At 36.0% G+C, this 23,034-nt stretch overlaps 2 long non-coding RNA genes across 2 annotated transcripts in view; one reads left to right on the top strand and one right to left on the bottom strand.

Moving 5' to 3' along the window:
* The window catches only part of LOC144455907 (uncharacterized), a 50,015-nt gene extending 29,030 nt beyond the window's left edge, over window positions 1-20,985 (top strand). The window contains exon 2 of the long non-coding RNA XR_013484754.1: window positions 20,519-20,985. This is a non-coding gene — a long non-coding RNA (uncharacterized LOC144455907). The remainder of the gene's footprint in view (window positions 1-20,518) is intronic.
* Window positions 7,203-23,034, bottom strand: part of LOC110207463 (uncharacterized) — a 100,359-nt gene continuing 84,527 nt past the window's right edge. The window contains exons 2-3 of the long non-coding RNA XR_002324168.2: window positions 12,807-12,941; window positions 7,203-7,942 (exon numbers count right to left, since the gene is read on the bottom strand). This is a non-coding gene — a long non-coding RNA (uncharacterized LOC110207463). The remainder of the gene's footprint in view (window positions 7,943-12,806; window positions 12,942-23,034) is intronic.

The raw sequence follows: 23,034 nt of genomic DNA, 5'->3' as shown, positions 1-23,034 counted from the left end.
TAAAAAACCAACTACAAGAACTTTATTGTTTACAATAAAGGAGAAAAGCTATCAAAAACAGGTTTAATGCCATAGGTGCACAACAATATGTGGAATCAGTATTTGCTATTGGAAGTTTTAGGGATTTTTGGATGATCAAGAGAATCAGAGATAAGAGAGATTCTTAAGAGAAAAATGAAGCTATTGGAATATTGCCTCAGTCACTGATTAGGACTTAAATTAGTGCTGGTAATGGATATGGAATCTATTCCTAATATTCCACTCAGTGCCTTGGTACAGTGTAGTAACTTGGTAAGTATTACTGATATTTTAGATAGTAAGATGGGAAGGTTCAAGTGGAAGGGAACTTAAAGTTTGTACTTAATCTTTCCAGTTATGAATTTCATTAAATCTCAAATATGGAAGGGGCTTGAGGAATATGTGGACTTTAAAAAGCCATCCACACTATCAACAGTACTGAATAGCCTAATCAAGTAATACACTAGATAAGTAGCCTAAGCCCTGTGTTTAATAGGTAAATCTAATGACCAGGTTTGAGGCAATTATCTTCTTTTTCTTGGCTGTGGTCAGTTATTGGCCAAGCACACAATAGTAGCATTTTTATATAATACAAATATAAAGAGATCATCAATGATCAGTCTACTGATTATTATTTAAGTGACAAGTTTAGAAGAAAACACTGTACCTGGAAGACACCTGTACAAAGTAGACTCCAAGGCAATGTGTTTACAGTGAGTGATGAATAACCAGAGATGCAAGAATCTTAAGTCAGAAAGATTTGTCTCGAGTCTGTCCTCCTCAGTCTCTTTTTGTAAGTATTGTAGTTGAGAACATAATCAATATCTTCATTTAGCGCATTCACTGGTCTGGTGCTTAATCACTATATCACCAAAGACTTTCTCTAATGGCCATTTTGTTCAATATCTCCTATGAGAGCATCTCTTTGCATTTTTAATAGCCTAACACAGAAGATCAATAATCTCAAAAATATCCTTCCTTACTTTGAGTTTTAATGGGATAATATTTTTCCTCTTGTATGTTCAGATAACTATATTGTATATAATCAACATTCTAAATCATTGAAAGTGAGCAAATAGCCACTGTTATTTTTCTTTGCCTCTTTGGGAAAAATAAATAGGAAACAACCTCCTATAATATTAAAGATTTTTTAATAATAATAATTGACATTTACATTGCAACTTATATGTATCATATTCATTCTTCATAATCCTATGAGGGAGGTGCTATTATTTCCATTTTACAGATGAGGAAACCAAAACCCAGAGAAGTTAAAGGATTGGTGCCCATAGTCACATAGCTAGTAAGAATCCAGAGCAGGTTTTTACTCATTTTCCTGACTCTAAATCTAGGTTCTTTCCATTTTCTTCTTAAGTATAATGTTGTTATGATTATATTATAAAGCAGGAAGGCTCTATTTGCAAGTAGCTCTGCCCATCTATAGATTGACAAACAAGAACTGTACAAGTATAGAGAAAAAAAAAACTAGATTAAGAACTGAAACTATATGGTCTTATCTCCTACTACTCCTCTAAACATGCCATATATCCCTATGCCTCAACCATAGAGAATTACTTACTGGTCCATGAAATCAACCTATGCTTGTCCCAATAGCTTTTGTTTGGGTTGTTCCCACTCCTCTGCTTATCAGAATTACAGCAATCCTATAAGGCCCATATCAAATATCAGCTGTCTTCATGAAACCTCCTTTGATACCAACAATTGGATAGTATCTCTTCTTTTGACCTCTGTAATACATAAGAATGGTTTGTGCTATACAAAATGATATAGTAAACACTTTCCTCATCCCCATATAACTCTCAAAAAAATCCCAAACCAGAAAGAGAATGAACCCCAGCAAGGTAAAATCCTTATGAATTAACCAAAGTAAAACTCTAATGTTTAAGCACTTGCATGGTATCCCTCTCTAATGAGACAAACTTCAAATATAAAGGTAAAGGAAATCAAATAACACAAGCCATTCTGTACCTCTTGCAACCTAAATGTTATACCTTGAAAACCTGAACTTAATGATCAAGTTTTCAGAATGTTCAATGAAAAATCAATATTTGAAGCATTCTTGTTAGACTTGAAAATGGCCCCCAAACAGAAACATAAGAAAATTAAATAAGTATAAACCAAGATAAGAACAAATAATGAAATAAATTACCATATTTTAGAGATTTTTTTTTAAAAATAAAGTGATGACTTAAAGGGGAGAATAAGAGGATGATTGAGAGATAAAGCATAAAGGGAGATAAAGTGTAAGTAAAATTTAAATTGAAGTGTGATTAACCAAACTGAAACACTATGGACTTATCCCCACAACTCCCACCCACTATAGGTATATCAGTGTATTTTGTGGAGAAAATTGTGAAGTGAAAAAGGTACATGATGGGTAGAAGAAAGGTCAAGTTCAGAGGGAAATGAATGATGTACCCTTATCAAGTGAACAATGAAGGGGTGATGAGCCCTAAAACAAGACTATAAGGTAATAAGAGTTGGCAGAAGTATATGATCAAAACTGGGGAAATCAAATGGGAAGGTCTTCCCCGGGGGGGAAAAGATGCATGCCTGTGATGGAAACTGTTGACATCATGAAGCATTTATTCTTAAAAAGTTGGGCAGTAGGGAAAAACCTCTGAGTGCCTCCATGAACAATATCCTGCCCCGGGAAAAGAGGTTTGTGACCTTCTAGGGGGAACTGGCACTCAAAAGATTTTGGAGGAGGGGGCATAGACCCATTGATGAGATGGCATGACAAATGGGAAGTAGGGAATGGCCATGGGAAAGCAGAATTGAACGAGTTGTTTAGGACCCAAGGCAATTTCTACCATAGGGCACTGCTTCTTTCCATATTGCTTTCCTCATGAGCTGTTAATTCTAAGAGTGAAGCACAGTAGAAAAAGTGAATGGAACAAGATCTGTAAATTCAGTAAAACACATACACACACACTCACTCAAAATGAACAAGTAAGGATATAGACCACAAATCAGAGAATGCATTTTCAGAATAAGCAAGAAGGGAAGAGAATAAATAAAACAAAGCAAAGAAAATCTTCTTAGAAAAAAGCGCAAAATGAAGAAAGCTATTAAACATAAGAAGTTGAAAGGTAACATTTTTAATTAACCACTTTTTTCAAACCACTTTACACCTTACTCCTTCCTCTCCTCACACCATGTGCTCTGTGATCCAGTGACAATGACTTTCTGGCTGTTCCTTAAACAACACCCTCCATCTCCCAACTCTTGACATTTTCACTGGACACCTCCTAATGTCTAGAATTCTCTCTCTACTCATTACCTCATGGCTTTCCTGAAATGATATGCAACTAGAAAAAAAGTCTGTGTCTATAAGGAGCTCAAAACCAGGGTTTTCTACCTAACTAAAATATAAAAATAATTGAGGCCACTTCCTTCTAGTAAATCATACTGTGTTTTGGAGACAGTCAGTAGTGTCATGCTTTAGGAAGAATGCTATATTTGGAATCAGAGGACCTGGGTTTGAATCCCAGTTTACTACCTCTGATTTCTGGTAAGTCATTTAACTTCTCTGACCCTCAGTTTCTTTATCTGTATAAAAGGAATTGGTCTAGATAACCTGAACATTCCTTCCAGCTCTAAGTCTATGTGTGTGAGTTCAAGAGTTATTTGGTCCAAATCTTGTTCTGCCTTACTTTGTAAACTAGTCCATTTCCCAAACTGAACTCCTATAATACTTAGTCCATATTTCTCATTCTGACATTCTTCACACACTGTTCCTAAAGAACAAGGGCCATAGTGTCTGTCTTTTTGTGTCCCCTTCAATAAGGAACACAGCCCTATGTATATAATAGGCATTCAGGAATCTCTTGTTGAATGAATGAATACTGACCTGCAGGCTTGATATATCAAGGGATATTTACATCAAAGCATGTAACCTGTCTCCTTAAACAGTAATAAGAAGTCAACAAAAGCTTGCTGTAAAGACTTGAATTCCAATAAGTAGGTTAAAAGACTTAACCCCATTCTTCTAGCAGCTTGGTTTATTTTTTTTTTTACTTAGACTTCGTTTTACTGTCAGTAGGTAAAAATAGGTTTATCTGTGAAATGCCAAGGAAGTAATTTGTTTCAGAGCTTAAAAATAGTGAAACCCATTTTTTTAAATAAAGAACTTTATTGTAAGTAACAGAGCTGGGATTCAAGTAGAGGTCTGAGTTTCAAATCTAGTGTTCTTGCCATTATACCATTCTAGCTCTTGGCATTGATTTATTCTGACAGAAAATAAATGAAACTTGAAGCTTGGAACAGGGAGAGCTAAAAAGAAGCACATTGCAAAGCTTTGAAACAGCCCTTTTCTACATCAGAAGTAATACTTCAGCACCTCCTACTAGCATGATCATTTATTTTCTCATCTATAACCAACTTTCTATAGCAAATGCTAGAATGAGAAGTGTTCAGGTAACCTCAGATAAAGTTATTTTCACTAGTTCTACATCTTCAATGCTCATATAGGTCTGTAATCTCATTGATGTGTATATGCCTTCTAGTTATGCAGATGGTAACTCATCCATGCCTTCTTGTCCTCTATGATTCTTGTCTGTCCTCCCCTAAGTTTGCCCCAGAGGAATGGGAGACACACAATTTATGGTGGGGTGGGGCTTCTCTTGATAGCACAAAGATACCATATTCATGGGCTGTCTAACAGGTAGCCCTCATTCATGCCAAGTGACCAACCCATTTTTTTTAAGATAATACATTTCTTTAATGACATGCTTTACTCATTTCTTCATAGTTCCTTATTTATGTGCTGCAGCTTGTTCACTCCTGCCATTTATCTCTCCTGAGGGATATTTACTTATAATTCTTCAAGAACTATAGTGTCTTGTGACTCTTAGCCATATGGTAACACCAGTAGAATATTTGTATTAAAAAAAAGATGAGCCTTCTCATTTCTAAAATATAGAGAATTAAGACAAATTTATAAGAACACAAGCCATTCCCCAATTGATAAGTGGTCAAAGGACATGAACAGACAGTTCTCAGATGAAGAAATTAAAGCCATCTATAGTCATATGAAAAAATGCTCTAAATCGTTATTGATTAGAGAAATGCAAATCAAAACAACTCTGAGGTACCACATCACACCTATCAGATTGGCCAACATGACAAAACAGGAAAATGATAAATGTTGGAGAAGATGGGAAAATTGGAACACTAATACATTGTTGGTGGAGTTGTGAAATGATCCACCATTTTGGAGAACAATTTGGAACTATGCCCAAAGGGCTACAAAAATGTGCATACCCTTTGATCCAGCAATAGCACTTCTAGGGCTATATCCCAAAGAGATCAAACAAATGGGAAAAGGACCCACATGTACAAAAATATTCATAGCAGCTCTTTTTGTGGTGGCAAAGAATTGGAAATTGAGAGGATGCCCATCAATTGGGGAATGGCTGAGCAAGTTGTGGTATATGAATGTAATGGAATACTATTGTGCTATAAGAAATGATGAACAGGCTGACTTCAGAAAAACCTGGAAAGACTTATATGGTCTGATGCTGAGTGAAGTGAGCAGAACCAAGAGGACTTTGTACACAATAACAGCCACATTATGCGATGACTAATATTGTTAAACTGAACCCTTCTCAGCATTACAAGGATCTAAGACATCTCCAGAGGCCTCGGGATGGAAAATGCTGTCCACATCCAAAGAAAGAACTATGGAAGTCAAATCACTATCACTTATTTTTACCTTCTGTTGAGTTTTGTTTCCTCTTTCTGATGGTTCCCCCTATTGGTTTTAATTTTTACTTACAACTTCACTAATGTGAAAATATGTTTAATGGGTATGTAAATGTAAAGTCTATATCAGATTGTGCGCCATCTTGGGAAGGGTGGGGGGAGGAAGGGAGAGAAAAATTTTCAACTCAAAAGCATATGGAAGTGATTGTTGATAAATCAAAATAAAACAATAAAAAAAAGATGAGCCTTTGTTTCTATAGAGTCAGTCATTAAGGAGCTTTACCATTTCCCACAGGGGATTCAGCCTACTTCCCTTCTCCTGTTTAATTCCAGGAGGTTCCAGGTTATGTGTCTTGCTGAAGAGACTCTCCATTGTTTTGGAGATTGATACAGCTTGCACAAAATCATCCATAAAGAGCATCTGAAAGATATCACCATGTTTTAGAAATCCCTCTTCATCTTGCACTCAATGCTGGATCTCCACCACAATGGCAAATAATTGTCAAGCATATATCTTTTTTATGCCTCACTTGACATTAATGCTCAAAGAGTCATTAAACAAGATTATCTGTGCTGTTATGTGTTTTGAGGAATTTTGCATGATTTTGACATGCATGGGAAACTTATCTTGTTGTAAGAAAGCCTTTAAGTTCATATTTTCCCCTACCAAAGCCAAAGCTTTACTTTTGTTGCTGTTGCTAAGTACAGTGGGAATGATCATGCTGTGGCTAAATGATTCATCACTACGTCTCTGGTGATTAGCATCTCTATGTCTAGCCAGGCTGGTCCTCAGGAAGCAGCCTCAATCTGTTGCCCAGACTGTATTGTAAGCTTTTCCACCATGGCAGAAACTTTTAGGGTTTGTGCTCCATTGGCTAACCTTCAAGAACCAAGGGCCACAATGAGGCATTGAAGTAGGACTTCTTGGCATCCTTTCATATTGTCATTTTAAACTATCATTACTTTCCATTGCCTAAAATTACTGTTGCTTTAAAGTACTTCTGTCTAGCCCATCTTTCTAAATTGATTTTACATTACTTCACCTCACACACTGTATGTTTGAGCAAACTGACTTGTTATTCCCCGGTATTTTCTCTCCTCTCTCTTTGCCTTCAAACACTTATCATTTCGTCTGAGGTGTTATCCCTCCTGTCATGTGTATCTTAGAACCCTTTGCTCCCCTTAAAGCTTACTATGCCTTTCTTATCATTCTGTCCTTTGGATGGCTTGTGATTGGTTCCTCAACTCCCTTGCAATTGTGTCACCTCCAACATGGATCTCCTCTGTGTACAATTGGTCTCATCTAGTTGCTCAAGCACCATCTCCTACAGGAGGCCTTTCCTGACTCCCTCCCTCAATTGCTAGTACTCTCCCCCTCAATTACATCATATTTGTTTCATATATTTTATATTTCATTATTTTTGTTTCCCTTCAATGGAATGTAAACACTTTGGGGACAGGTTTTTTTTTTATTTTTCTCTTCATATCACAAAAAAATTATATTTAATGTCTCATGACTCCCCCTGAGCTCACTCTCCAGTGCCACACTAGCACTAGTAAGTTGGTCCCCAGAGGGCAACTGGCTACTGCTTCCCTCAGGATTCCAGGGGTTGCTCTGAAGGGCTGGGGTTTTCTAATTTTATCATTCAAGTCCCTATACAGTATGTTCCCACCAATATTGACTAATTGATATCAGTTGGCCAAAGTTAATGAGCTTTTATAAGGGGATATTTATTCTGCAGTTATTGCAAGGGCAGTTTTTACAGAAACAGCCCCCCAAACTGGGAGGGGAACTCTCCCCACACCCCATATACACCCAAGATTCCTGGTGAGAGTGGGCTCAAACTTGAATGACAAAGGCACAGAAGCACCATGTAAGGATCACATGTGGCTAGGAGGACTTTCTGGTAGGTTTGGTTTTTTTTTTCTGCTCAGAGTCCCCATAAAGTTCACTTCTAGGTATGATATCACAGTTGGATGAGTCACTCCCTCAATTGCACACCCGTATCTCAGTTGCTAGATCACTTCACTAGTGGGCAGAGTTCACCAGATCATTTCTCAAGCTTGATCTTCACCAGACTCAGCTACTGCTGCTATCAGCTGGGTACTCCACTACTGACTTTAGTTGCTAGATCTCTGATGGCTCCTCTGAACTTTTGAAACTTTTGGTCCATTTTGTCTCCAGATACTCAGGCACCTATGACCAGAAAAGAATAAACACAAAGAGACTAGAAACAGAGGTGTCATATATTAGGGCCTATTGCCCCTTCCCTATCAGTGGCTCGTAGCAATCTTCCTCACTCCGAAGTTGATGGGTGAGAAAATATCCTTCAAATCTTTTGTATGCACACCCAGTTCTGGCTCAGCCTGTACTGAATCTTTAGTCCTTTGGGCTCCTTAGCTAACCAGAAAAACTTTAATGGATAGTCATCCATGGCCAGGAACTAAACCCCCAAAGTTCTACATGTCAGACTGATGGGAGGAAGAGAATATTGCCCATATTCTGTATAACTCACAAGAAGGGCAGACCTTTGCATGTTCTAAGGACTGGGCCCTCATTGGCTAGTCTTCTTATTATTCATGCTTGTTAGACTGATGTCTCCTTCTTCTGAAACTTGAGAACTGAAAGATAACTTTGACTCACTTCTCTGAAATTCCCTTGCTGGTTACCCATACCCAGTTGCTGTCTCAATTCCTCTTGTATTTGTTGCATCTAAAAACTTACTGCTGCCTTTCATTTTCCTTTGGGCTACATTTTATGAAATGCTTGGTTGGGGAGTGGGTGGGGAAAAAGCTATGTTGGTTCATATCTGTTATGTTAAAATATTGGCGGGGTCATTGGTCATTATTCCCTGTCAAAACCTTTTCTTGCCATCCTTCAAAGAGCAGACATATGTAATGAGTCAGATTCAGATCCTGCCTTATCTTTAGCACTTTGTCCAGCTTTAGAAAAACCAACATTAATAGAGTAAAGTGAAGTGAGGGAGAAAGTAATAGTAAAAGGAAAGAGAGAAGAGATATTTTAGAGTGAAAGCTTTGAAAATGCTTGCTTAAATGTTCACAACAAGCATTTATTTAACTAAATAATAGCAACAAAATCATGTGATAAAGTGCTTGACATAATGAATAAAACCCTAGAAAGTTAGTTTCAGTCATATTTTCATCATGTGCTACTCTTAGTGATCCCATTTGGGGTTTTCTTGACAAAGATACTGAAGTGGTTTGCCACTTCCTTCTCCAGCTCATTTGACAGATGAAGAAACTAAGGCAACCAGGGTTAAGTGACTCACTCAGGGTCATACAGCTGGTAAGTGTCTGAGGCCAGATTTGAACTTAGGAAGATAAGTCTTCCCAATTCCAAGCCTGGCACTCTATCCACCAGCTGCCCTAGAAAGTCATCTTAATACAAAGCATAAAAAAGTAAAATATAGTCTATGTTAGAAATAACAAAAATTTTATTTACACAAAATAAAAGATATTAAGATCAGAAGTTAGAACTGGAAGTGAATTTTTTGGGATCTTCTAATCCAACACTTTCATTTTATAGATGAAGAACCTAAGACCCAAAGAGAGGTTATGTCACTTGCCCAAGGTCACAAAGAAGTCATAAATGGTGAGCCAGAATTCACTTCTATTTCCACTGTATCTATTCCCTAGAAATGCTTTCATACTGACTGGCCACAAAAATGGCAAGCATTTCAAAAGCTTTTCTTCAAAATACTTCTCCTTCCCCCCCCCATCCTGTGGAAGTTAGTTTCCTTATCTATAAACAGAGGAGGGTGGAAAAGGTGAATCATAGACTAGCTCTAATATCCTATGTATTATGTATTTTCACGAAGCTGGAGGGTGTGAAATGGATTCATTGTGTTAATCTATGATGGCAAGCCAATGCTTTGGTAGAGAATAAACTGGTACAAATGAATTCAGTCAGCACTGTCTCAAAGTCCAAAGCATTTCTATTTATTTACCACCTTCTAGCTGTTTCAAAACTGATTTCTGCTTTCTAAAGGGGATTTTTCATCTAATTAGACCTTTTCCTTAACCATAAATGAGTCATTCCAACTCAGGTTCACATGTGAATGATTTTAGATGGATCCATGGGCTTCTTCCATTTTTTCCAATATTTTCCCTAAGAAGAACCTAAGAGATCATCAGTCTAATCCCTTCATTTTACAGATGAGGAAATGGAGATGCAGAAAGGGGAAATAATTTGCTCAAGGTGACACACTTATTAAGTAGGAAAGCCAAGATTTAAAACTGATCCCCTTACTCTGAGTGAAGCTCTCTTTCCACTATATCCCCTTAGCCCTTATACTGTGAAGCAAAATAATAGAAGTTTAAATATTTGTCATTGCTTGCCACCTATAGATCAATTCAGTGGCACTATAGGAAAGTGGAAAGAGTGCTAACTTTGAATCATAGGACTCGAGTTCAAATCCTATACTATACTTAGTAGCTATGAGAACGTGGGCTAATCATTTAACTTCTCTAGGCCTCATTCCTCCTCTGTAAAATGAAAGGGTTGAACTAGATGATCTCTAAGATTCCTTCCAACTTCTGATCTATGGTCCTTTGATTTATTTATTTATTTAAGATCATTCATCCTTTTTGCAAATATTTACAAGCAACTATTGTATGTAAGACCTTGTCCTAGTACTAGGGGATGAATAAGACATGGTGTCTATCCTCAAGGAGCTTACAGTCTTGTAAAAAATGATGAAGAAATAAATAACAAACCAATCAGAAATAATAAGTCAGTTGTAAACCATTATAAAGACTCTAAATTGAGTTCTTGGCCCAGAGCACCAAAAAAAAACCTTTTTAAGTCAAAGTACACTTTAGAGCACAAAAGATTTTTATAATGTAATTCTCCAAACTCCAACTGGGGCAGGGAAGAATGAGTCTAAGGTGATAACTAATCCATTTAAAAACAAAAATATGACAGTGTATGGTACATAAGATCTCTGTGGTTTCTCTCCAAACTAAATCTATGATCTCAAGAAGTTTTTAGTGCTAGACAAGCAGTTATCTCATGTGTGATCAGTTAAACAGTGATATTCTTGAAATGATCAGGACAGTGCTTCCTCCTGTGGTCACGTCCTTTTGATGAGCTGGTACTAAGAGAAGTGTGGGAGGTGCTGCACAGTGTTCTCAAACCACCCACAAGATGATAGAGAAATCAGAAATGAACTGAAAAAGAAGACCAAATGGTTCAAGAGGTAAAAGCCAGTTAAATTGAAATGTTTAAAGTCTTTACAGAATTCTATAAAATGGTTGCTATTTATGTGATTCAAACATACCAAATAATGCAGCCAATAAGTTGTGAAAGTCATAGTTTTTATCATTCTCACTTAAGATTTTTAAGATATTAAATTACATTATGCCAAATCATTTTCTTAAAAAATATAAAATATTATGTAGAATCGAGTTGTTCTGAATCTAAGTTACCATTATTTGATAAGGTAATTGAATAGGAAAAAATAAAACATAATGGTGAAGACATTGAGCATTGACGCTTACAAGTGACACTGAAGTTCTATCACAAGTTGTATCTTCCCAGCTGAATAGTTCCTTTTCTCTCATCCTGTTGAACTTACCATGCTACTTATTACATGTTCATGAGAGCCAGGAGATGAACTAGACAGACAGAGAGATTAGGTATAGATATATACACCTATACATGTATAGGTTTGTTTACTACTAATTGCCATGTCCCCAAGAGGGAAAAAAAATGTCTTCTTAAGAATATTTATACCATTTTCCTTGAGGACCAAACTCCATTTTTATGTTGTAATGAAGTTTTTGATGTTATGGCAATGATCTTTGGATGTCTGATAATAAAAGTTGACAGTGGTGAAATCCTTGGAATAGATTTTAAAATAAGTATTGATTTTTGTTTTTAATTGAAGAGCTTTTGAGATTTTATTTTTGTAGTTATTCTCATAATCTTCTGTACACAATTCTTATCCATCTGAATACATTTTCAAAATCACTTCCCAAATAGCATTAGGCCATTTAAATATCATTTTTCACCTACTTAATATTTTTATTTTTTTAGTTAAGGAAAAACAGCAGGAGATATTTCCACTTTTATTAGCTGTATTCAAATGAAAAGACAGCTTATCTTCTAATCATCTCTATAACCATATTGTCTTATGCATTTGCATATGGCAATAAAAATCCTGAAAGATAAGTAGAAATATTGCAGAAATAAAATGCACAGCTAGAAATGTCTATGCATCTGTCATTTCAGGCTTTTAACCTCTCTAGAACTGTGTTTACTTTAAAGGCTTCTTTATACTAAATGTGTATGTAATACTGTACTAGATCCAACCATCTCCTTCAGATTCCCATGTTCAACCTTCTTACCTTTTTGTCACCCCAGTCTTTTCTTTACTAACTCTAGAAGGAGTTGGGAAAGTAAAGCATAGCTGTCACCTCCAGGGATAAAATGATGGCTTCAGTTCTTACTGTACTGCCCTCATGACCAATATCATTCATAGTCATATCTTATCAAGGGTAAAGGGGGATTTAATTGTTGGCTACCATCAGAAATTAAATGTTGCTGTATGCACACACATGGTTAGCATGTGTACAAATATGTATGTGTCCGTATTCACTTGTGTATAGCCAAGGACTTAAAATTTTATGCCCATATACGTCTACCCTCTTTTCCTTTGTAAATCATTTTTGAAACAATTATTCTGAACTCTGCACCATTTAAACTCAATATCTTTGATAATGATGCAATACCTGACTTTCATATTTTCAAAAGTGATTTCTAAGTGTTCAGATATTTACAAAAAAGGTCCTCTCTATTTTGCTTTTGTAAATTGCATATGGGAGCACTGCAATCACCTGTTAACCCCCAGGATGATTCCAGAACAATAGCTAGCAAACATAACATTGCACTTCTTCTTGCTGCAGGCATGGAACAGCCAGTGGGCACGGTGTAGGGGTGTCCTGCTGTTGGTGTCTGGCTATTTTTGTTGACATTTGCCTTTGTTCAAGACGCATTTCTTGTTAGACAGTGTGTATGGGGCTGCACGTGGTCTGCCTACCTGGTGTCCTTGAACTAACAGGGGCTATTTTCTCATCGCCTTCAGTGTGTTGGTGTGAGAGAAGCCTCTCCTGCCGAGTATCTCACTCCTGCACTAAGGCTTCTTTGTTAATCAGGTGCAGAATAAGGAGGCTTTCTGTTGAGCAAAAAGCAATCATTAATTTTTCATAAGAGCAGCAAAGTTTTGAATAGCAGAGAATCTCTTGAATAAAGCTATTAGAGGTTCCAAAGAGAGAAGAATAACAAAGCCAAGGGAACTGTGCACGTTCTTTCCTCAGATATTTATTTCCCCATAAGATAGAAAAAAAAACCATTTATGCAAACTAACAGTTCTTCATGTCTCATGAACCATAATTTTTTAATCCTTATTCACATTTTTATGAATAATACTGTGACCTTCAGCTTTGTCCCATATTATGTGAAGATGATTCCTAAACACTGCCTTACTTTTTTAAATTAAGGCAGAAGCTATATGTATTGTACTCGATTCTAGCATTAGTGTTATCCCAAGTGTGGCATTTATGTTCTTTCAGTTCTTTGGTATAAATAAATATCAAAGCAAGAAGACCGATGTGTACTCTACTAGGAATAATAAACTAAAATAATATGGCATTGATTTTGTTCAGGGTGTCTAAATGTGTTTTTATGATTGTGTATGTTTATAGCTTTTTCACACAACTGACATGAATTCTAGGCAATTAAAAAGGACAGGAATTTCAGGGCATTTAGGAAAGAGGCTCTGTCTTTGTAATGGCATTTTTACAAAGTTGTAATACCTTCAGCATGAGAAAGATACTGTAGTTTGCCGGATTTGGACTTGAAGAAATTGTACCGTTTATTGCCTTTTGTGTTGTTTTGCAATGTTATTACCAGGAGAGCACATCAGAAGTTACTATTTTATCTGAAGTCACATATAGAGATAATTTAATATTGAAATAATGCAAAAGCCCTTTGTATTGCATTTATACTCACCATTTGAAATTATTCAAGACCAAACCTTGATAGGCTTTGAGGTTTTGAGTTTGGGGGATCATAGGTATCAAGTTGGATTGTGTTTACAGGATTAATAGGAACATTTTCAGAGGCTTTATCTAGGCTGCTAATTTTGTGGTTTTGGTCACAAGAGGGAGGAAAGAGTATGCCACTCATCCCAACTATTAGAAAAGCAATTCAAAGCACATGGACTACTGACACTGAATGGTTCAGTAGTTTCATCTCCCCCTAAAAATTACACCTTTGTTGCCATAGTGTCTGTTTAACTTGCCCTGTGCAATGGTGAATGGGTAGAGCTATACAATGCTATCCTGTTAACAAAGAAAACCATAAAGGAAGGTAGCATGTGCAGAGAGCCAAGACTGAAGAAAAGGCAGCTTTGGTTCCAAATCGCATGGGTAAGGAAATTTACCTATCAACATTTTGTACTTTAAGGTTCTAGACTTTTCTAGAGTTGTCACGTTAGCATCTTTCTACTCTCCTTTTGCTGAAGGAAAGATTTCCGTCTTAAGATATTATCACACAGCATTCTGGTAGAATGTGTCTTCACTAGCACTTGGAGGACTTTATCTTTGACCACCTTCCCTTTCCATTGTTAATTTCTAATCTTATCTTGGTGTTAAAAATGATTGGATTAATAATGGGAAAATATTATTTTCTAAACTGCCTATTCTTTGATTTCATTAACACTGATGTGATCTATTTGAGGTATTTTTAATGCCTAGTGTATAATTATGCTAATTAAAGTCTGTAAGACTGTTACTTCAAAGAACCTCTACTTCTTAAGATATGTAAAGCTATATTTTGACTTAGGCCCTTCAGGTTCAGAATCAGAGAAATTATATTTAGATTTTACATATTTATATGTTATATATATTATGTCACATGTCCATTTTCTAGCTGTTAAATAATTGTTCCATTAACCTACATTTTCATTGTTTATTTTATCATTATAGACAAAAAAGGAACTTCCATTCTTTGTTTTAATACAATATTTTGTAATAGACATAATATTTGGAAATCATTCAATTATTGAGGGAGGAAATGCTCTTAAGTGTCATTGTCTAGGTCCAGTGTAGCATAAGAAATAATTTTACTTTCTCTAGATATATTTGAATTACTTTTTATCAAATTGTGTTCTTTTTCTCATGTCAAAACCTTCATGTTCACTTCAGGCTCTGTGTGTGCGTATGTGTAATTGTCTAGGAATTATACTGGGTCATCTTTGATACCTGTGGTGGTAGCTTTGGTTCTGGCATTGAAGATATCTCTTATACAAAGTAGAAACATCCCCATTAATGCCACATTTGAAGAAGTCATGACCAGTCATATAACTGAGCCTATGCCCTTGGACTTGGCTTTTTAAAAGGAAAGCAGAAATTGATACTGAAGGAAAGAAATAAAACAATCTAACAACTATTTATTAAGAACCTATTATATGTAAGCCAGGGTGAAAGGGTTATTACCAAGACAAAATGTTAAGAGATACCCTGCCCTCCAGTAGCCTATATTCTATTGGAAGGAAAAAACATGTAAACAGAAAATAACAGTAGCAATTGCTAGCACTTACATAATGCTTTACAATTTGCAAAGTACTTTATATATCTTATTATCTTATTTGATAAGGATGTATGTGATCATGAGAAGAGGGAGAAAGTACTAACAGCTTAGGAAATCAGGAAGGATTTTTTTTTATAGATGTCACATGAGCTGAACCTTGAATGAAGTTAGTGACTCTAAAAAACAAAAACAAGGGGTTGATTTTAAGAATGGGAGACAACCTGTGCAAAGGCACAAAGGTGGGAGATGGATTGCCAAATTTGATGAACACCAAGTAGTCCAGTTTGTCTGGAACACTGAGTTTGTAAAGGGCTATGATATACAACAATCTTGGAACAGTAGTCTGGAGCCACATTGTGCAAGGTTAACACCAAGAAGAACCAGTTTCCTCCCTCTTTCTTCTGACACATTTTCAGATATTTGAAGACAGTTATCATGCTTCCCCAAATTCTTCTCCTGCCCTCAGTCAGTCACTGGATGGCATGATCTTGAGCTCCTTCACCATTCTGGTCATTCTTTTCTTGACGTTCTCCAATTTGTCAGCTTGTCACCGAAGGGTGAACTGAACACAGTGTTTTAGATGTGGTGTGACCAAGGGGCAGCCCTGAAAGCCATATTCAAATATCTGAAAATCTAGTGTATGGCAGAAAAGGAGGACTTTGTCTGTGTGACTCTGGAGAACAAAATAGAAAAAATAGGGGTCCTATATAGGGAGAAACATTTCAGCTCAATTCTTTTTTTCAAAAACTTGCTAATAATCCAAGCTTTTTGGTAGTGGAGCAGACTTCCTCAGCAGAGAGTAGGATCTCCGTCATTAGACTTCTTTAAGGTCTGTAGGATCAGAAGATCCAGATGTAGAGCTGGAAGGGACTTCAGAGGCCACCTAGTCCAACCCCTTCATTTTATGGATAAGGAAACTGAGACTCATGAAGGTAAGATCACTTTCCCAATATTTATTTATTTTATTTTATTTTTAGTTTATGGAACAAAACAAGCATTATACATGTGACTACAAATCTATTATGCACAACTTGCTATTCCTTTCAAATATACAACAAAATTATCATGTAAATTTCTTTTTTTCTAATTTTCCTTTTTTTCTTCCCTCCCTCCTGCCTTAGAGGTGGCAACCATTAGACACAAATAGGTACATACATGTAAAATTATTCTATATGTACTTCTATTTATTAATTCTTTCTCTGGATGCAAATAGTATCTTTCTTCCTATTTCCTTTATAGTTAATTTAGATATTTTATAATAGACAAAATAACTTATTTGCTCAGGCATTCTTAAAACAATATTGCTGTTACTATATACAGTGTTTTATTGGTTCTGCTCGTTTTCCCAATACTACACAGGCATTGTGTGATCAAAGGCAGTATTTGTATCTAGGTCCACTGACTTCAGAGCCAGTGCTCTTTCCATAAACATTTTCCTTGTCAAGGTCATGTCACACTTTAGAGATAATTTATTTCAGTTCACATCTAACTCTGAGGTTGTATGATTCCATGATGAAGTCAAGAAACTAAGGCAAGAGCCAGAGAATTTAGCATTGCTTTCCTAGATGTTAGCTATGCTCTTGTTCCCAGTATTATAGAATGTTCCATGTACTAATTACTTACTTCAAATCTGATAGATATCAAACTAGGAAGTAGGCATGATACAGGGTCAAGGACAACCCCATTGGCATGGCCCCCCATGGACTGCAGTCCACTCTCAAGCCTGTGGTTTCTGGTCTCTGATCTCTGATTGGCTCCTTTTTCTCTCTCCAAAAAGAGGAGAGCTTAAAGAGTGAAAGCCAAACTGGACACACCTAGATTCTAGATTCACTGAAGGAAAGCTTGCTGCTGTCCCTTGTCTCCAAGTCATGCTTGATGCCAGGACTCTTCTCTTTAGTCCAAGTATTGTCTAGGAACAATTCCTCAATGTCCAAAACTTAATCCTGGAGTCCCTCCACTTAGCCAGAAACTCCACAGTTATTCTGCCATTACCACTCTGCTATTGCAAGTTTGAATTCCTTTCCTGAGAACTCCTAGACATTCTACTGCTGCCATCTCTATATCTCCATCCATCCATATATACATAAATGAATTCTTTTATCTCTCTCAGGTGTTCCCCTAAATAAATCTTGCTATTATGGATGATTACAGTCACAATAGCCAGGCATAGCATTACCATTTTTACCTTGTGGAATGCTTTACTTTTCTATAAATTGTTTCTTTGCTTTTCTTTTTGGCCACTCAATTGTAATAAAGAACTTTTTTAATCATCCCCATTTAGTTTCCCATTCTCTCTTGGCATCCTATTATCTCTAATTCTCCTTTCCCATGGTTATCTGTTCTTTACGCAGTTCCCTCTCTCCTTGCCCAATATTTTATTTTTAATTCAACAATTTCTATTTTCAATTTCAAGTTTCTTTTAAGTAATTTTTGCTAATGTTCATAGCATCCCCCAATTTAATATAATCTGCCTTTGTCAGTATACTGGCTGCTTATCTTCGTAATTATTATGAAGCTATTAAAATCAATCAAGGCAGTGCCCAGTTGACATCCCTACCATATGTTGTCATCTAAAGGCCTCTTAATTTTTCTTTATTCATTTCAGTCTAGTTTAATAATTATAACGATCTCAAGTATTATACATAAGTGTCACTTTGTAGAGCAGAGTTCTTTCAAGGAGTTCTCTTACAATACTTCATTAATTCCATGATCCTTACTCCTACAACCAGCATATAAGAGCTGAATATTTGAGGCAAGGTTTATAAGTTATTTACTCCAGGCAGTAATGAATTCAAGATTCAGATTTCCTGACTACAGGTATCATTTTCAACATAGACCAGATGCTTATAATGTAAACCAATGGACAATATAAAATGGTCATTGTAGACAAGTCTGCCTACTGCCTTCAAGCTGTGATAGCTGCCTGGATTCCCTGGGTGGCAAAAGAGGGAGATTTGGAGACATTTTGGCATCAAACTGATTAGCTGTTTTTTCACTCACTACACCAAGAATTACTTGTTCTGACGAATGACAAAAGTATAGATTAAGTAATGCAGTTCAGATTCAGTTGAATCTTCTAAACTAATATATTCTGGTAGAATTTAAGCATGACAGTTTTTCAGTTCTTATTATTATTGAGCACTAAGAATCAGTTAGGTAACTTAGGACAATATATTGTATTTTTTCGAGTCTTTTTCTAAAAGTGACCAAATGTTGTAGCCCTATTCTGAGCTGATTTTCTAAACATTTAGCAAAATAAAAAGCCTAATAGCTGTATGTAGTGTAAGAGTTGCATGCTCTTAAAGGATTATCTTCTATAAATCCTCTCCGTGTTAAATGTATGAAAATTATCCTTTAAATTTAGCAAATAACATTTATGTATGCATATGCACCTATTTCATAGACATACTTAGATAGTAATGTGAATAACCATGGAGAAGCAAACCACAAACTATATCTAAGATTTAGTATTGCGTGATTTTTTGATCTCTTGCTCAACAAAAGAAATTTGAAGAAACAAGCCCCTCCTTTTCTGATTAAAACCCTTTTGGGAGGAATATTATGGGGGCTTAGGATTTCATAAATACAAATATAAATTTGATCAATCATTTGAATCTCAAGTGCTTTCTGAACAACTGTTCTACATATAGTATGATATATCCTTTGAGGATTTAAGAAATGCTAATTAGTGGTGCTTTCATTTGCATGTTTAGAATTCTGGTTCACGATGGAATCCATTGGTTGGACATTTTTTAATGTGGTAGCAAATAGATGAGACAGCTTTGAGTTACTATAGACAAGAGAGTAAGATTCCATCTGTTTACAGAGCAGGCTTATTTAAGGGGGGTATTACCTTCTGTTGAAAAAATCTTAAAGGCCCAATCCATTAGGCAAACTGGGCATCTTAGCTAAGAACCAATGTACCCTGGTACTTTAGGTAGTTTCCACAAACCTACAGACACACACACACCCCTTTTGTTTTAGCAAGTTTATTTGAAGATACAGTGTTCACCCGAGGTGGATTTGAATTTTATTTCACTTTACAAAAATTATTTGAATAATAAGGGCACAATGAAATCAAGAGTTTATGTAGGAATTTAGGCTTCAAAAGAAACAGACAAGTTGAGAATTCTTTTACTTGGAAACATGGCTTCCACAAAAATTAGTAATTTGTGACAGTAATAAGATGCCTTGAAGAGAAGTCTCTCCACTAGTAATTTTCACATACGACAGCTCAGAATCAGTTCCTATATTTGCCTTTTAAAATGTGCTTGAAAGCATTCAGAAATTATTTTCTGTTGTTTGCTTTCCTTTAAACCCCCCCCAACATAGGAAATCACATATCTAGTCTTTTTTGTGGTTCTTCACTGTGTCCAGAGTGCCACCTGCATTTTACTCCAAAGCTTGCTAGTATAGTTCTCTTTCTATAGTTTGGCTCTTTTTTTAGAACTAGTTGTGAATTCTTCATTCTCTCACATAGACATATGACAGTGGGGGAGGAGGGTATGTGTATTTCCTAAATTTTAACAAGAAATCTGTCTTCCATCTCCATAGAGTGAAAAACTCATCAGAAAGAGTCTGTTAATTTTGTTCCCTTCTTAGAACTGCATAATGCATCCATTTTTGCCCAATGTTCATAAATCTGACAATTTTTTTTTATCGTGGGCACTGTTAGTGCCTTTGAAAGTCACCCTAACACAGCAAATTAAACATGTTTGAATAAGTCCCAGGCCAGTTGTATATGTGCACACTCCCAAAGACAGACAAGGGAATCTACCGGACTTGACTGAGGTTCTGCCAAAATAACAGTTGTTGATGCTATCAGCAGGGTGTTGCTGATCCCTTTTCATTCCCAATTTTTAGAATTTCGCCCACTCACGGCTTATCACCATCACTGATACTTAACTGTCAGTGCTTAGGTCAATAGCACTGTTAGGTACACAAACAAAGCAGATAGCTGCCCACTCTTTCTACTAGCAGCATTCTGAATTCTTGCCAGCTCATGGTGGAAGAGGGAGAATTTATTAGTAGTAAACTTCTAGCAGCCAGCTGGGTGTGGGTGTTAAATAAATATTACATGAGGATCCTCACCAAAATAATCTCTCCACTCTAGCACTTTTCTTTGCAGATTTGTCAATGGACTGTTTTGCTCTTTTTCAGGTCCCAGAATAGATGAATCAATCACCATATATACCAATATGTCAAAGAAGACACATTTCGTAACCAGGAAACATTCCAGCTGATTGAAATGTTTGTAGAAAATAAAACATGACATCTTCACACAAAATGGATGATCTGTTGATACTTACCTCAGTGACTAGGATTGCAACCTGACAAGAAAAATCAAGCCCTCTCCATTCTATGGTCTACACTATCGACTTATCTCAGCTGGCTCGTCTTTTTTCATTTTTTAGAGGTTTTGTTATATCACTTCTTTGACAGTAGTATGCTAAATGTCCCTTTGAAACTATGTGAGATATATATACAAAAGCACAACCTTTATATCTGTAAATCTATATCTAAGTGTCAGCTATTACTATGTAGAATCTATATTTTGAACCCTTTACAAATATGTTTACAAGTAAATTCATATAATCTCAGCCAAAAATAAATTTCCTTTTCCTATACATGATGTCCTTTTTGTTTTGTTCATAAGACAGCTTTTTTCCCAAGTGCATCTTTTATGAACTATAACAGAATATAATGTAGCAAAGAAAAAATATGTTTTTTGGTGGTTATTGTACCACCAAATATAAAAAAAGTTGGACAAAGCAGCCCTGCCAATGTTCTTATTTACAAAGGAGGCCATCTGGGAAATTAATGGCTGCTGTTACACAGTAATTAGGAAAATTTAAGACCCCTAGTGTCCTAGCATCTTATGTTTAAAGTTGTATGTCATTGCTGTTTTCATGAGAATGTGCTAGATTTTGTCATTAATAACAGGCGTAAACCTAGCCAGCAATAGAATGTGCATTACATTTAATCAATTTGCTATTTGTATTCATTATGCATGTCCTCCATTTTGAGTCATGAAAAATTGAAAGGCCCTTACAATAGAAAGAGGATCATGGATTACAAATGATATAACAAGAACATAAGCACTATTAATTGGTCAATTGTGCTTGTCAGTACATTTAAAGTGATTAAGGCAAAAAGATTAGATGAGACAATAATGCGGCTCTTTCAATGAAAGCTCAGAAATACCATGGCAATCTTCAGCTCCCAACAAATGTAGCAGAATTCAATGATACTTTTGGATTGCCCCAGGTCTTTTTATTCCTTAAAAGAAAATCTTTTTAGTTAGCACGATTACTTAAGGAATTCAGTAGAATTTTACTCAGTAGCATGTCGTCCCTAGGGATGGCATATTCCCTGTATTAGAAATAACTTCCTGTCAGTATTGCCCTTGTAGGCCTCATCTTCAAATATGAGGTTTATCATTTACTATTTATTTATTTTATTATTATTCTATTATTTTAAAATTATTATTATTTATTACTTATATCAGACCTCAAGTAGGTAAACACTTGGTATTCCAAGAAAACCAATTTTTGTATAAAAATAACTCATTTTCTAAATGTACCTAAAACTAATTTAAAAGATGTGTGAAGCAATATTACAGTGCTTTGATGGGGACAGCCAAGGCCCTGTAACACTCTGTCCCAAGATGCCAGATAGTGCCCTGAAGTTCCAGTGTTGTGAATCTCAAGGATCCAGAAGGTAGAAATCAGCTCAAGAGTGAAGGGAAGCCATGGCAAGACCAAGCAGGACTCCACTGTCCCACCCAAAAGTGCAGAGCAAGGGACAGAGCCTATTGTTCAGCCCAAAACTCTAATTTAGGCTTTAAAGCTGGAGTGATTAACAAATCAAAGAAAACAATGACCAGCATAAAAAATAATTGCAAATCTAGAGATCCACCAAAAGAAGTAAGTAAAACTGTAAGCAGAGATAAAAAGAAAAATGGATTTTCTACTAGAACTATATAAGCACCTAGGTAAAAATGAAAATCTCTTGAAGAATTGAAAAACTAAATAACTCAGAAGAGAAAAATGATAAATCTTACAGTATGAATTGACTCCTTGAAAATTAGAATACTTTAACAGTAATAAATGGTCCTACAAGACAGGAAAAATATTAGAGTAAAATCAAAAGATTAAAAACATGGTAGAAAATTTAAGCTATCTGATGTCAGGAACAACTGACCTAGAAAACAGATCAAGAAGAGATCATTTAAGAATCATTAGACTCCCAGAAAACCTTGGCCTTTTTTATAAGCCCAGATAGCATATTTCAAGAAATCATAAGTGAAAACTGTGAAGATCTATTAGAACCAGAGGATAAAGATAGAACATACCACCTCCTGAAAAGAGGTATCCCAAGGAAAGAAAAAGTCCCAATAATGTCATAGCCAAGATCCAGAGCTCCCATGTAAAAGAATAAATACTGAAATCACCCAGAAAGAAGCAGTTCAAGTATCAGGTGACCACATGCAGAACTTGGTAGCTTCTACTATAAACAAGAACAGATCTTAAAATACAATACTACAAAAAGCAAAAGATATAGGCTTATAACTTACTCTGAAAATCTGAGTATAATCCTCTAGAGGATGGGAATAAATCTTTAATGAAATAGAGGACTTTCAAGCACTTCCGATGAAAAGACCAGAGTTGGGTAGA

This window comes from Phascolarctos cinereus, unplaced genomic scaffold (assembly GCF_003287225.1).
Source record: "Phascolarctos cinereus isolate Bilbo 61053 unplaced genomic scaffold, phaCin_HiC Scaffold_2;HRSCAF=192, whole genome shotgun sequence".
Classification (NCBI taxonomy): Eukaryota; Metazoa; Chordata; class Mammalia; order Diprotodontia; family Phascolarctidae; genus Phascolarctos; species Phascolarctos cinereus.
This window is presented reverse-complemented; position numbering and strand designations above follow the sequence as displayed.